This window comes from Ptychodera flava, chromosome 7 (assembly GCF_041260155.1).
Source record: "Ptychodera flava strain L36383 chromosome 7, AS_Pfla_20210202, whole genome shotgun sequence".
Lineage (NCBI taxonomy): Eukaryota > Metazoa > Hemichordata > Enteropneusta > Ptychoderidae > Ptychodera > Ptychodera flava.
Window position 1 is genome coordinate 6,804,840 of NC_091934.1, and position 15,836 is coordinate 6,820,675.

General features: G+C 39.1%; 1 long non-coding RNA gene across 1 annotated transcript; it reads right to left on the reverse strand.

Moving 5' to 3' along the window:
* Nucleotides 1-430: 430 nt before the first annotated feature.
* On the reverse strand, nucleotides 431-12,248 carry LOC139136665 (uncharacterized). Its single transcript, XR_011553218.1, has 3 exons — nucleotides 11,745-12,248; nucleotides 10,835-11,004; nucleotides 431-1,083 (listed from the first exon to the last, which is right to left on the reverse strand). It is a non-coding gene; the product is annotated as an uncharacterized lncRNA (long non-coding RNA).
* Nucleotides 12,249-15,836: the final 3,588 nt, after the last annotated feature.

The following is a 15,836-nucleotide window of genomic DNA, read 5'->3' on the forward strand; positions in this document are numbered from 1 at the left end:
TACTTTAGGCATGGACAGTATAGAGGACATACATAGCATTACACCAAATATATACTGAGTGCAGAGGTCCCTTGGCAATACCATGTATTGTTATGACAGAAGAATGTTTCATTACAGATCCATATTTACACAGACATTCATCAGTAGCAAGCATAGAAAACTGTCATTTATACAGTGTCTTTGCAATCCGTCTCTGACACTAGGTGGACACTTATTCAGGCAGTTTGACAAAAATGCTATCAGATGAGTAACTTTTGCGAAACAAAGTTTTTGACAAAAAATGGTAAAACTTGTGTCAAAATATAAAATAGAAGATTTCATCACAATGTCAATATATCACACAAGGATGACCATAGGAACCTGTATACCAAATATCAAAGCTATCAGACAAGCAGGATTTTAGAAACATTTTTTTACCAAAAATGGCAAATATTGCTCCAAAATTATAAAATTGTACATTTTATCATATTTTGAATATATTACATGTTGATAACCTCTTTGAACCTGTATACTAAATATCAAAGCTATGACAATTATTGTTTTATGAAAAAGATTTTTGACCAAAAAATGAAAAAAATGCCCTAAAAACACAAAATGCTTTTCAGCTAACTATTTCTTCATGTGGGGGAAGAGATGAAAGTCTGAGGGTGCTAGGTCAGGAGAGTATGGTGGCACGTAGAATGAGTTTGAAGCCGCAGTCATGCACTGTTGCCATGTCAATGACTGACTTGTGAGGTGGAGCATTGTCCAGATGGAACAAGACACCTTTTCTCAACTTTCCCTCGTCGTATTTTTGTCAGCCTCCCGAAACTCCTCAACAGGTTAGAATATTCTCTCCATTGATAGTTTGTCCCTTTTTTAGGTTGTCATCTGAAGAGTTGAAATATATTCAAACCAAGCTTCATTGATCTGGCATTGCTCCTTCATAGTTAGGCTCAAAACTTTTCACCCAACCCTAATATGTGCAAAATCTCTATTACTATACAAAGCTAATGTCTGCATCTTCAGGCTTATGCCTTTCCTTCTTGACACAAGACAACTGCTTCTTTGCAAAGTACCTCGTCTACATAGTCAACTGCAAATCTGAGTACAAAAAAGAAAAACATAGCAAGACAACTTAATATACCTGTGTAGTGTTTTGCAACAATGAAAATCTGATGTTTGACGGGGGATGGTAAGAGGTGTTAAAGTGTATGATAAAATGCATTATGACTTTCTCAAATCAATGTCTCTTCAAAATACTCTTACAACACATCAGCTGTTCAGGAAATATGTTTAGTGAGTGCATAATAGACTAAGTTACATCATCATTATTTCTTATTGCTCACAGAATTTAAAATTGACTGAATGTTAAAATTCCCATTATCTTGCTATCTACATGATTGCTGTGAGTATTGTTACAAGAGATTCATGCACTGTTTGTGAAAGTTTTGGTATAAGTGGCAAGGATGATGGTCATTATGAGGTTTTATGTGGTATGAGAGAGACTCCATTCCCACGTGACAGGTGTATGACTCCGACCCAGGGCCAAATAGCAATACAGATAAAATTCCAATGTCATTGCTCAAACTGGTTTTGAATAGCTCATAAAAACATAAAATGAAGGAGAAAATTGATGAGTTACAACATTATAGTGTTTGGAGAAGTGTTGAGAGTCTCCATTCCCATGTGACAGGTGTGTGACTCCGACAGCTCCAAATGTCAAGAGATAACTAAAATTCCAAATTGATTATTGAAACTGGTTCAGAATAGCTCACAAAAACATAAATGTAGGACATCAAGAATAAGTCACAGCATTATAGTGGCTGGAGATATGTTGAGACTCTCCATTCCCACGTGACAGGTGTGTGACTCCGAAAGGTCTAAATTACAATGGTTACAACAAAATTCAAATGTAATGATTAAAAGGGGTTCGGAATAGGTCAGGAAAACTTAAAAGATAGGAGAAGTTGTGTGAGACACAAAATATGGGGGTTGGAGCTGTGTTGAGAAACTCTCCATTCCCACGTGACAGGTGTGTGACTCCGAAAGGTCTAAATTACAACGGTTACAATAAAATTCAAATGTAATGATTAAAAGGGGTTCGGAATAGGTGAGGAAAACTTAAAACAAAAGGAGAAGATGTATAATACACACAAATATGGTGGTTGGACCTGTGTTGTGAGACTCTCCATTCCCACATGACAGGTGTGTGACTCCAAAGGTCTAAATTACAAGTGATACCAGAAAATGAAAATGTTATAATTAAAAGGGTTCAGAATAGATGAGAAAATTAAAAGATAGGAGAAGATGTGTCAGACACACAATATTGTGGTTGGGTCTGTGTTGAGAAACTCTCCATTCCCACATGACAGGTGTGTGACTCCCAAAGGTCTAAATTACAAGTGATAGAACAAAATTCAAATGTAATAATTGAAAGGGGTTCAGAATAGGTGAGGAAAAATTAAAAGATAGGAGAAGATGTGTCAGACACAAAAGATTGTGGTTGGAGCTGTGTTGAGAAACTCTCCATTCCCACGTGACAGGTGTGTGACTCCCAAAGGTCTAAATTACAAGTGATAGAACAAATTCAAATGTAATAATTGAAAGGGGTTCAGAATAGGTGAGGAAAATTAAAAGATAGGACAAGATGTGTCAGACACAAAATATTGTGGTTGGAGCTGTGTTAAGAAACTCTCCATTCCCACATGACAGGTGTGACTCCCAAAGTCTAAATTACAATGATAGAACAAAATTCAAATGTAATAATTGAAAGGGGTTCAGAATAGGTGAGGAAAAATTAAAAGATAGGAGAAGATGTGTCAGACACAAAAGATTGTGGTTGGAGCTGTGTTGAGAAACTCTCCATTCCCACGTGACAGGTGTGTGACTCCCAAAGGTCTAAATTACAAGTGATAGAACAAAATTCAAATGTAATAATTAAAATGGGTTCAGAATAGATGATGAAAAGTTAAAAGATAGGAGAAGATGTGTCAGACACTCAATATTGTGGTTGGAGCTGTGTTGAGAAACTCTCTATTCCCACGTGACAGGTGTGTGACTCCCAAAGGTCTAAATTACAAGTGATACGAGAAAATCAAATTGTAATAATTAAAAGGGGTTCAGAATAGGTGAGGAAACTTAAAAGATAGAAGAAGATGTGTCAGACACAAAAGATTGTGGTTGGAGCTGTGTTGAGAAACTCTCCATTCCCACGTGACAGGTGTGTGACTCCCAAAGGTCAAAATTACAAGTGATAGAACAAAATTCAAATGTAATAATTGAAAGGGGTTCAGAATAGGTGAGGAAAACTTAAAGGATAGGAAAGATGAGTCAGACACAAAAGATTGTGGTTGGAGCTGTGTTAAGAAACTCTCCATTCCCACGTGACAGGTGTGTGACTCCCAAAGGTCTAAATAACAGTGATAGAACAAAATTCAAATGTAATAATTAAAAGGGTTTCAGAATAGGTGATGAAACTTAAAAGATAGGAGAAGATGTGTCTGACACACAATATTGTGGTTGGGCTGTGTTGAGAAACTCTCCATTCCCACTGACAGGTGTGTGACTCCCAAGGGTCTAAATTACCGAGGTTATCGTTTGCCCGGTTTAAAGCGATTGAAATTCGTTTCTTCGCTTCGATAAAGTGTGTATGTGCGATGTTTTGATAGTGAGCATGCGTGCGTGAGTGCTTCACGAACTCTACAACGTGTTGAGCGGTCTCAGTCAGAAAAATGTAACAACTTAGCCGGCTATTGAACCACTCTTTTTTGGGAGTGGAGATTTAGCCGAGCGGTTCTCTCTGTTGCCTCTCAGCTAGGCGACTGATGCCGTATGTTGTGGGTTCGAATCCGATTGAAAACTAGCCGTATTTTCTACCCTGGGTTGGTAACACTGCTGGTGGACAGAATTGTCCCCGAGGTTATCGTTCGCCCGGTTAAAGCGATGAAATTCGTTTCTTCGCTTCGATAAAGTGTGTATGTGCGATGTTTGATAGTGAGCATGCGTGCGTGAGTGCTTCACGAACTCTACAACGTGTTGAGCGGTCTCAGTCAGAAAAATGTAACAACTTAGCCGGCTATTGAACCACTCTTTTTTGGGAGTGGAGATTTAGCCGAGCGGTTCTCTCTGTTGCCTCTCAGCTAGGCGACTGATGCCGTATGTTGTGGGTTCGAATCCGATTGAAAACTAGCCGTATTACAAGTGATAGAACAAAATTCAAATGTAATAATTGAAAGGGGTTCAGAATAGGTGAGGAAAAATTAAAAGATAGGAGAAGATGTGTCAGACACTCAATATTGTGGTTTGGTCTGTGTTGAGAAACTCTCCATTCCCACGTGACAGGTGTGTGACTCCCAAAGGTGTAAATTACAAGTGATAGAACAGAATTCAAATGTAATAATTGAAAGGGGCTCAGAATAGGTGAGGAGAGTTTAAAAGATAGGAGAAGATGTGTCAGACACAAAAGAATGTGGTTGGAGCTGAGTTAAGAAACTCTCCATTCCCACGTGACAGGTGTGTGACTCCCAAAGGTCAAATTACAACTGATAGAACAAAATTCAAATGTAATAATTGAAAGAAGTTCAGAATAGGTGAGGAAAAATTAAAAGATAGAACAAGATGAGTCAGACACAAAAGATTGTGGTTGGAGCTGAGTTAAGAAACTCTCCATTCCCACGTGACAGGTGTGTGACTCCCAAAGGTCTAAATTACAAGTGATAGAACAAAATTCAAATGTAATAATGAAAGTGTTCAGAATAGGATGTAAGGTAAAAAGGATAGAACAAGATGAGTCAGACACAAAAGATTGTGGTTGGAGCTGAGTTTAGAAACTCTCCATTCCCACGTGACAGGTGTGTGACTCCCAAAGGTCTAAATTACAAGTGATAGAACAAAATTCAAATGTAATAATAAAATGGGTTCAGAATAGGTGAGGAAATCTTAAAAGATAGGAGAAGATGTGTCTGACACTCAATATTGTGGTTGGGTCTGTGTGAGAAACTCTCCATTCCCACGTGACAGGTCTGTGACTCCCAAAGGTCTAAATTACCGAGTTATCGTTTGCCCGTTTAAAGCGATTGAAATTCGTTTCTTCGCTTCGATAAAGTGTGTATGTGCGATGTTTGATAGTGAGCATGCGTGCGTGAGTGCTTCACGAACTCTACAACGTGTTGAGCGGTCTCAGTCAGAAAAATGTAACAACTTAGCCGGCTATTGAACCACTCTTTTTTGGGAGTGGAGATTTAGCGAGCGGTTCTCTCTGTTGCTCTCAGCTAGGCGACTGATGCCGTATGTTGTGGGTTCGAGTCCGATTGAAAACTAGCCGTATTTTTCTACCCTGGGTTGGTAACACTGCTGGTGGACAGAATTGTCCCCGAGGTTATCGTTCGCCCGGTTAAAGCGATGAAATTCGTTTCTTCGCTTCGATAAGTGTGTATGTGCGATGTTTGATAGTGAGCATGCGTGCGTGAGTGCTTCACGAACTCTATAACGTGTTGAGCGGTCTCAGTCAGAAAAATGTAACAACTTAGCCGGCTATTGAACCACTCTTTTTTGGGAGTGGAGATTTAGCCGAGCGGTTCTCTCTGTTGCCTCTCAGCTAGGCGACTGATGCCGTATGTTGTGGGTTCGAGTCCGATTGAAAACTAGCCGTATTACAAGTGATAGAAAAAAATTTAAATGTAATAATTAAAACGGTTCAGAATAGGTGATTATTTAAAAGATAGGAGAAGATGTGTCAGACACTCAATATTGTGGTTTGGTCTGTGTTGAGAAACTCTCCATTCCCACGTGACAGGTGTGTGACTCCCAAAGGTGTAAATTACAAGTGATAGAACAAAATTCAAATGTAATAATTGAAAGGGGTTCAGAATAGGTGAGGAAAGTTTAAAAGATAGGAGAAGATGTGTCAGACACAAAAGAATGTGGTTGGAGCTGAGTTAAGAAACTCTCCATTCCCACGTGACAGGTGTGTGACTCCCAAAGGTCTAAATTACAAGTGATAGAACAAAATTCAAATGTAACAAGGCAGTATTGCTGAAGGCAATGAGTACTTGGGCCGTGATAGAGTAATTTTGAGGACAATATATACTACTATTCAAATATGGTCTTGAATTTCCTCCTGTCAATGAGGCATTTGATTAACTGGTTATTAAACGAAGCAATGGCATGACAACGGCAAAATATGTCTAGCAACTTTTGTGGAGTTTGAGGCAGGGGTTCTTTATTTATAGCGGGAATTGCTTAAACTCCTTAAATATTCAAAATTACAGCAAATTTCTTTTGTTCTCGATGGTAGATGTCTAATATTTAGATGGGCATATTTAGATTTCTACCCTATAGTTATCCCTATATACCAAAAATCGGACATCCAGCTCTATTGGCTTGCTCAGAATTAGATATGTGCATAATTAATGAGGTACAATATGTGGTGTCATAAGGTGTCCCATCATACCATTTATGAAGGGTGTAGCACTTGTGGTTACTGAGTTGTGGACAAATATATATATTTGAGGTCAAAGGTCATCGAGGTCACGTGACATTTTGTCAAAATAATTGTATTGCTAAGTTATTCCTATATACCAAAAATCAGACCTCCAGCTCTATTGGCGCGCTCAAAATTATATATGCGCATAATTAATGAGGTACAATATGTGGTGTCATAAGGTGTCTTATCATACCAAATATGAAGGATGTAGCACTTGTGGTTACTGAGTTGTGGACAAATATATATATTTGAGGTCAAAGGTCATTGAGGTCACGTCACATTTTGTCATAATAATTGTATTGCTAAGTTATTCCTATATACCAAAAATCAGACCTCTAGCTCTATTGGCTCGCTCAAAATAAGATATGCACATAATTAATGAGGTACAATATATGGTGTCATAAGGTGTCCTTTCATACCAAATATGAAGGGTGTAGCACTTGTGGTTACTGAGTTGTGGACAAATATGTATATTTGAGGTCAAAGGTCATTGAGGTCACGTGAAGTTTTGTCAAACAAATTATATTGTTAACTTATCCCTATATACCAGAAATCAGACCTCTTGCTCTATTGGCTCGCCATAATTAGATATGCACATAATTAATGGAGTACAATATGTGGCATCATAAGGTGTCCCATCATACCAAATATGAAAGGTTTAGCACTTGTGGTTACTGAGTCATGGACAATAATGTATATTTGAGGTCAAAGGTCACCAAGGTCACATGATATTTTGTCAAATGTCTGAGATATCTGCGTGAACCGATGGACTCACTGATGCACTCACTGACGGATATGAGCCAATCTATAAGCCCCCGGACTTTATCCGTGGGGACAAAAAAACTGTGTCACTGCATCCTTTAGGCAATATGAATACGATGAGAAACTAAATTTTTTTTTCTTGGCATCATACATGCGAGTCTATGGAGAACTGCCTTATACATGGGAGTCTATGAGGGTGTAAACTAAAAAGTCCTCTAACACGGCCAATTTGATAGCATTGTGAAACAAATCGACGTGCATCTGTATGGGGTTGGGTACTGTAGGCGTGAACGGACGGACGGACGCACGGACATGACCAAACCTATAAGTCCCCTCGGACTTCGTCCGTGGTGATTAAAAACAACGCAACAGTTATTACAGCTACACCGGCGGTAGGTTCATATCCAGAGCCCGTACGGTCTGCCGCCGTCGCTTGAAAACAATCTCATGCACCCGGCCATATGGGCAGCTGGCCGGATCACAGTCGCTCGAGAGCTATTCAGCTCTGGGACTATTCGCCCCATAGACGAGTATACAGAAGCGAGGTATTTCTCGCTTCTGTATACTCGTCTATGGGGCGAATAGTCCCAGAGCTGAATAGCTCTCGAGCGACTGTGGCCGGATGCATGACTTCCCGGAGAAGGCGAGCTGTCACGTTCAAGCTCAGGATTATTTGTCGATCAAATTTCAGTAAATTTACCTTACCTAGATGAAATTTTGTCTATAGGCTGAAATTTCGCCGAAGTTTGACAAAATTACATCGATTTTTCAGGTTCATATGCGACATTTTTGAGTTTTGAGTGCAGACAGAAATAAGTTTTGAGGCAACATGGCTGCGACCCCATGTTGACCCCTAGCCCTGCGTACGATGCTATGTGCTACAGCTAACACACAGCATCGTACGCAGGGCCAGCGAGAGAGTTGCCGACATCGACGGTTATTTACGAGAAGTGAATAAAAGACTGTCATTTTGGAAGCGATCGAGTAGCTGAGGTAGGCTGGGATACGACTTGGGCCCAAGAACGCTGAATTTCGGCAGTAATTTGGCTTTTTACGTCAAGTCCCAAAATGGATTTGAAGTCACCGACCCAACGTACGGGTCTTTGCGGTGAGCGGGGCGGTTAGCTGTAGCGGAACACACAGCATCGTACGCAGGGCTAGTTGACCCCCAAGTGAAAATGTGTTCGCGATCAAATCTTCCTATATTTTTTTCAGAATTTTCAACAAAATCATTGCTTCTTACATCTTTTGTAAAATATAAAATACTAAAATAAAACTGCGATGTGCCATGTCTCCAGATTTCTAAAATATCGTTCGTTGACCGTTCGACACAAACTTGTGACGCAGTTGAAATTCAATACTGACCGCCAAATAAATGAGACGAGATCAGTCTAGACATCCTCCAAATTATCCAACCATTCGCATTGGAGTTCAGCTCGCTTAGAGTATCATAACATTTTTCGGCCTTTTAGATCGACCCTAATATCTCCCATTTAGGAAATAAATACACAAGCTACCTCGACAAAACTTCGTGCACCATGCACATCCAGACCAAACGCACTACAAATCTGTCTTGACGTCATCATCTCCTTACATGGTAATCGGCATACCGTATTTTTTAGCAAAGGGGACACAGAATACGTCGGAGTATTCAGTTTCAAAACGTATTACATTGTGTGATGTTGTCAAAAAAAAGTCATGTTACTGCAGTGGTATAAATTACAAAACACAAAAGTTCAAATCAGTTTATTTTGGACTGGCTTTACCCAACATTTCATATTGTTTCTTATGCCAGATTTGACCACGTGCTTACTGGCGACCCCTTTTCATGCAAATTTTGTGTCAAATGATGTGTTCCCCTGGAAAAAACAAACGTACGATTTCTAAATGAAGGAGGCGAAATTTGCCCTCAAGACTCGAAACCACCCCTTATGGGGTGTACCTAGCTATTTTTAACGAGCTTCTCGAATCTGCAGCTCTATTTCGAAATGATGGTCTGGTTTTCTCAGCTCAAGGATAAGTGTTCTCCATCGCTGTGGGCGTTACTATTCTCAACCGGGGGTACAGTTTCCAGTCGTAATGTTTTTCATTGTGTCCGGGATATAAAACCTTTCCTTTTCAAACTTTCTCTTTGATTAACACTAATCCACATCTTGTCAGTGATTAAACATGTTTCAAGTTTAAATGTTAAATTCTGGTCTCGAGCCCTCCTGTTCGACCAAACCGAAATTACCCCTCCCACTTTGGCTCGTCCAGTGGGTGTAGCAAGGGTCGTGCCATCGCCTAGTAAACGGAGGGTGCATTAATTGTTGCATTTCGATGCACATTTTGATTATATTCAGAAGATTTTGTGGCAAAACTCAGATAGAGAAGCATTTATATTCACATCTCACTTATTCAAGACTGGCTGAGAGCAGCACTTCCATTCAGTTAACATCATTACGCCATTTATTATGCCAAGAAAGATGAAGCCAATACATTTTGCCCTCCCTGGTCTCAGCCAGAAATGGTTATACCTTACAGTTTTTTCCCACGGAATGAAAACAATGTACTTGGGCTGAGGCCCAAGTACAATAATTGAAAGAAGTTCAGAATAGGTGAGGAAAAATTAAAAGATAGAAGAAGATGTGTCAGACACAAAAGATTGTGGTTGGAGCTGAGTTAAGAAACTCTCCATTCCCACGTGACAGGTGTGTGACTCCCAAAGGTCTATATTACACGTGATAGAACAAAATTCAAATGTAATAATTAAAATTGGTTCAGAATAGATGATGTAAAGTTAAAAGATAGGAGAAGATGTGTCAGACACTCAATATTGTGGTTGGAGCTGTGTTGAGAAACTCTCCATTCCCACATGACAGGTGTGTGACTCCCAAAGGTCTAAATTACAAGTGATAGAACAAAATTCAAATGTAATAATTGAAAGGGGTTCAGAATAGGTGAGGAAAAATTAAAAGATAGAACAAGATGTGTCAGACACAAAAGATTGTGGTTGGAGCTGAGTTAAGAAACTCTCCATTCCCACGTGACAGGTGTGTGACTCCCAAAGGTCTAAATTACAAGTGATAGAACAAAATTCAAATATAATAATTAAAATGCGTTCACAATAGACGATGAAAAGTTAAAAGATAGGAGAAGATGTGTCAGACACAAAAGATTGTGGTTGGAGCTTTGTTGAGAAACTCTCCATTCCCACGTGACAGGTGTGTGACTCCCAAAGGTCTAAATTACAAGTGATAGAACAAAATTCAAATGTAATAATTGAAAGGGGTTCAGAATAGGTGAGGAAAAATTAAAAGATAGGAGAAGATGTGTCAGACACAAAAGATTGTGGTTGGAGCTGAGTTAAGAAACTCTCCATTCCCACGTGACAGGTGTGTGACTCCCAAAGGTCTAAATTACAAGTGATAGAACAAAATTTAAATGTAATAATTGAAAGGGGTTCAGAATAGGTGAGGAAAAATTCAAAGATAGGAGAAGATGTGTCAGACACAAAAGATTGTGGTTGGAACTGAGTTAAGAAACTTCCATTCCCACGGGTTTAAAAAATTTCACAGCAAAGAACATTGACAATAAAGAGAAACACATGTACATTTAGCTGCCTACCTCCACATGGTGTCGATGATTTTATATGGGCTGATATGTGTTTCTTTATCCTCCATGGATTGGCTGTGGGTTTGAACATCCTTTGAGGGCAAATGGTGCATAACATTTCGCCCTGTCCACAGCTCATAATGCTATCAGCATTATTGCGTTTTGTTATTGAAGTATGCATCCTAAAGTGAGACAAAATATTTGAATTAATGATGCCTTTCTTTACCTTGATTAGCCAACATTCATGAAAGAATTAAGCAGCAGTCAATGTGATCCCCTAGGAACACCACCTCGGGCGACAAGGGACAAATTTTGGAGATTAGACTGCGTTTGCCATGAAACTATGCCCGAGCAGGTGGGGCAATTGCCTCATATTGATCCCCATAGTCACTCAGTGACTTACACGGACTTGCACACAATTTAAAAATGCCCCTCCAATTGGGTGGAGAATTTACTTGTATTAAGTGGGGATTTTCCATATTGTCTTGCCCAGGGTTGGGATATTTGACAAATTTCATAACACTATTTCCAAAGCCCCACTATGCCCAAAGATGGGGAGGGTGGAGGTTGACGTTGACTGCCACATTATCTTTTGTTTTGTTATTAACTTCAAGATGTCTTTGAGACACAGGCCCCAAAATGTAGAAGGTATATGCATGAACCTCTATCCATAAATTACGCCAAACACAGCTCTGTAGCATGCTCGTACCTGTAAATTGCACGCGTCCGTCCATGGTTCACTATAACTCCTTTTTCCCTATCTCCAGTCAGCGATCAAGTAGTAGATCAGTAACTACATACACATACACGTGGACCTCGCACGATTTGCTCTGAGTCGGTTTAGAGTGCTGCAACAGTTGTTGCGTCTCATTCCCTTCTGTTACAAGTCTATCACAAATGACTGATAAAAAATGATACTCACTTTGTGCTCATGCACTTTCTCTACTATTAACATATACGGTGGTTTCAATCGGGTTTGATCTCACAGCGTACGGTACCCAGTCACCTAGCGGAGAAGACTGTACAGTTGTATGCAGCATTAGTACGATCGTACGAACAGCAATAGTTATTTGAGGGAAGCGCTCGTAAAAGCCTGGCCTATGACCTTTGATCTCATATTCCGTGACTAAACGTGAGCATTCCCACATGACACATTCCATTTCCCAGGTGACAGGCTCCCTGTCGCGCGCACTACCCCTATCAGACTTTTGCTTTTTAGAGCCTCGTAAACCCGGAAGTAAAAATAACGATATGAAAAAACGTGAAACGCATGAAATCACGCGAGAACTATGACAAATCGCGCGAATCACGCGAGAACTAATACGTCATTCTTATAGAAGTGATGCCAGACGCTCATGAAAACTTGCGACATGACACTGACAGTTGTTGCACACTGAACGGTTTCCGGTTTTCAAACTGCTGTATCTCAAAAGTATTAGGTCTAATTCAATAAAATTTTCGATAAAAAATTTCCAATTCAACTGCTCGCTCTACCATGGGATTTTTTTTGCAAATAAAGAAAAAAATATCGTGTCATTTTAGCGCTCAAATCAAGCATTATTTTTCGCCATACAGCGTGCCGTACTGCGGCACGTACATTTCTCAGGTCACTACTTCCTATGTTAGAATGGAATGGCTCGTTACAGTATGTTGTTCAGTGCCTAAACGGCGTTTTGTAGGTAGGTTTTCGCTAAAATGCAGGGACAATTTTCAGTGATCGGAGTTAGTATACCAAACAGCAACTATTAAATTTGTGGAAAGTTTGAAGCATTTTCATGGCCGTTTTTTGATGTAATCTTTCATTTACATTCTTGTTGTCATTTCCGAACCGCGTCATGCACAGCGCGGCCATATTATGCAGGCCAAGTGAAAACCCGGAAGTGTTTTGTGATAGTGAATCGAGCAAAATTTTGGTCAATTTTACTTTTTATAGTCATTCTATCATTAAAATATAAACCCGTACACCAAAAACTGTGTGTTAAGGTCAGTTCTGAGTAGTTTCAAAATCTGTGCGTTCGGAATTTACCGTGAATTTTGCCGTACGTACGTACTTCGTTGAACAGCCCCTAACTGCCAACGCGTACGCTACAATCAGCTGTTTTCAAACGTTAACCCTGGTAGTTTTGCGAACATTAAACTGTGTTCATTTTTCATCTGTTGATATTACACAAAATTTACAAAGTGATATTTGACAACAGAAATGAATACTCTTTCAATGATGTATGGGAATAAAGTCAGCATGCCATGGTTATTATTATAATAAATGTATGTAAACAACCTTTATTTTTAAACAGCATTAACGTAAACTGGGGAAAATGACAGACAGGGGTAGTGCAGGAATCGGGAATTGATAAACAAGACAAGTTGAAAGACGGGCAAATGAAGAGAGAATGAAAAATCTAAGGAAAGGAAAGGAAAAAAATCATAACCCTGACTCTAGATTTCAATGCTAAAGGAAAATTGAGTACAACAAGATGACAGCTTTTTAGGGGGGAGTAATATTCTTGTGTAAAAAAGGACAGCTCCAGGGGGATTATTCTGTACTGTGAGTTGATCAGTTGAACAATGACTTATTTTATTCATATTCCTATGATTTTTGGTTTTTTGAATATCAGAATTTCTCAAATGTAACATTTAAGAAATTTTACAGATCTAAAATATATTTATTCTTTTTTGTTATTACTCAAGTTTAACTGTCCAAAATTTGACAGAGCTAGCTTAAAAACTCTGAAAGTTACAGTAGTTTGAAAATGGCAAAAAATAGCTTTTTGACTGGTAGTATACACGGTGCCGTCCAATTTTCAACTCTGTCTCACAAAATTTTTGGCATTTTTAAGTCTCTGTGTAAAGAAAACAAAAGCTCCTTATACCGTACTCTTACAATATATTGCACAAAAGTATTTTAAAGCAGATTAGTTAGAGAATTAATGTTATTATACAACTACCGTATATTTTTTCATAGGGATATACCCACAAAATGACTCTTTTAGCCATATGTTGAAATTTTTTGACCATTTGTCAAAAAAGTCGAAAAAAAAATCATAACCCTGGAAGTAGACAAGATAGAACCATCATTCAAACAGTTTTTTGAATCCTGAGACAAGATCTTCAAGAAACATACGGGAGTCATGTAAGTTTAACCAAGAACAAAAAGGGCCTGGTATCCGTACTTATAGCAGGCCTCGTCTCAAACAAAATGGTGACTCGTGATGGACATAACGTGTACTCAATTTTGTTTCGCAAATGCGATCCTGGCAAAGAAAGGTCGATTTTGTCTTCTGTTAAACAGAACTGAACATTCGAAGAAATTTTGGAGGAACACCGTCCAGGTTTTTCTGAATGTAAAATGTACTCTATTCGAGTTGAATGTGCCAGTGATGCTGCTGGGCCGTGGTTGGAAGTACAGCAGACAAATATACAGGTTTGCGAGGCTACAAACAACTTCAACGTAAAATATGTGCGCTTTTCTTGCGAGTGACTGCAAAAAGCTGAGGATTTACCTTTGGATAAACAGTTCACTTTCCTGTCAAAGAATTGTTATTCAGCCATATCAATTTCCGTGGCAGTCTAATAAACCACACACTTCAATTCTACTGATGAATATTTTATTTTAATATATTGGTATTCAATTTGAGTGCGTTTCATGAGGAAATTGTTTCACTGGTAGTTTGTTTGAACGCGTACAAAATGCACATTGACAAATAAAAAAAAATGAAAAAAATTCCCTACCTACCTACCCTATTTTTGAAAACATGTAATCGGAACAGCACATATTTTTTTGTTTGGCCTAACTACTCTGTTTCATTGTATCAACTACAGAATTGTACTATAAACCGATCATCATGAACAATGTCCGGTGTCCTGCTTGCAACACAGCCGTGTATGTGAAATGACCATTGTTATTTTTGATAAATGTATTCTAGTCCGGACCTGAATACAAAATTTGAACAATAACAATGCAGATTATACTCATAGGGTATATTTATGAGCTAAATATTAGGAATTTCCCCATGGTCCAGGGATTCAAACCAGAAATGGCAGATGATACACAGAACAAACACAATTTTAAAAATGACGAAAGTTACAGCTAATGGATCTTTAAGGTCAATAGATGCTATATAGAATATGTGTATCTGGTCGAACTTATCACCGGTTCGCAGCATATTAGGTATAAGTGTGATGATTGTCAAAGTTTATTTTCTATATCATTACTAAACACGTGAAAGAACCAGGTGGTAAGAATAATTCCCATATGTTAAAAAAAAACTGTTAACGTGATAATGGCGAACGACAAGCGGTGGCCAGGACACTGGCTTGCTGTTCCAAGTTGTGCCGATGAACTGTTTCACGATGTAGCGACACAGACTGATCCTGTCATCATTTTACCAGCAAATTCAAACGAAGTGACTCGGGCTGATGACAATGATGATGAACCGCCCTCTAAAAAGAAGAAAATAGACTTGCCATCCACTCCTAACACGCCAATAGCCCGACGCCCCAGTGTGCAACGGCCTTTGTGTCACTCAACTTTCACACCAGGAAGCTATATAAGTGATATTTCAGCAGAAGTGAATTAGACACTACAGCATAAAGAGATTTGCGAGACTAGTTTGAGACGAGATCCTAACTGTGACCTTGACATAGAAATAGACACTGACGCTTCAGAGACTTAAAATGATGATTGTTCAACACGCGCCTGTCAGTGTCTGGGTTGCGATGTCCGGGCCGATGATTGTCCTCGATATTTTGTTTTGTCTAGAACAATTTATAAACAATAGGACATATCTTCTTATTACTGTCTAGTATGTTATGTCGCAAGAATTACTATTTAGCGCGCACATCGTGGTACACGGGAAACAACTCAAACGTGTTTGTCGTGCCGACAGTGTTTAGATGCAAGCTTACTTCCAAATCATTACATGGCGTCTCAGACTAAGCATGTCGGTAAACAATACTTCCCGAAACTATGTTAGATGAAAATTTGTTTGCGTTTCCTCGTAAGAAAATGTACATT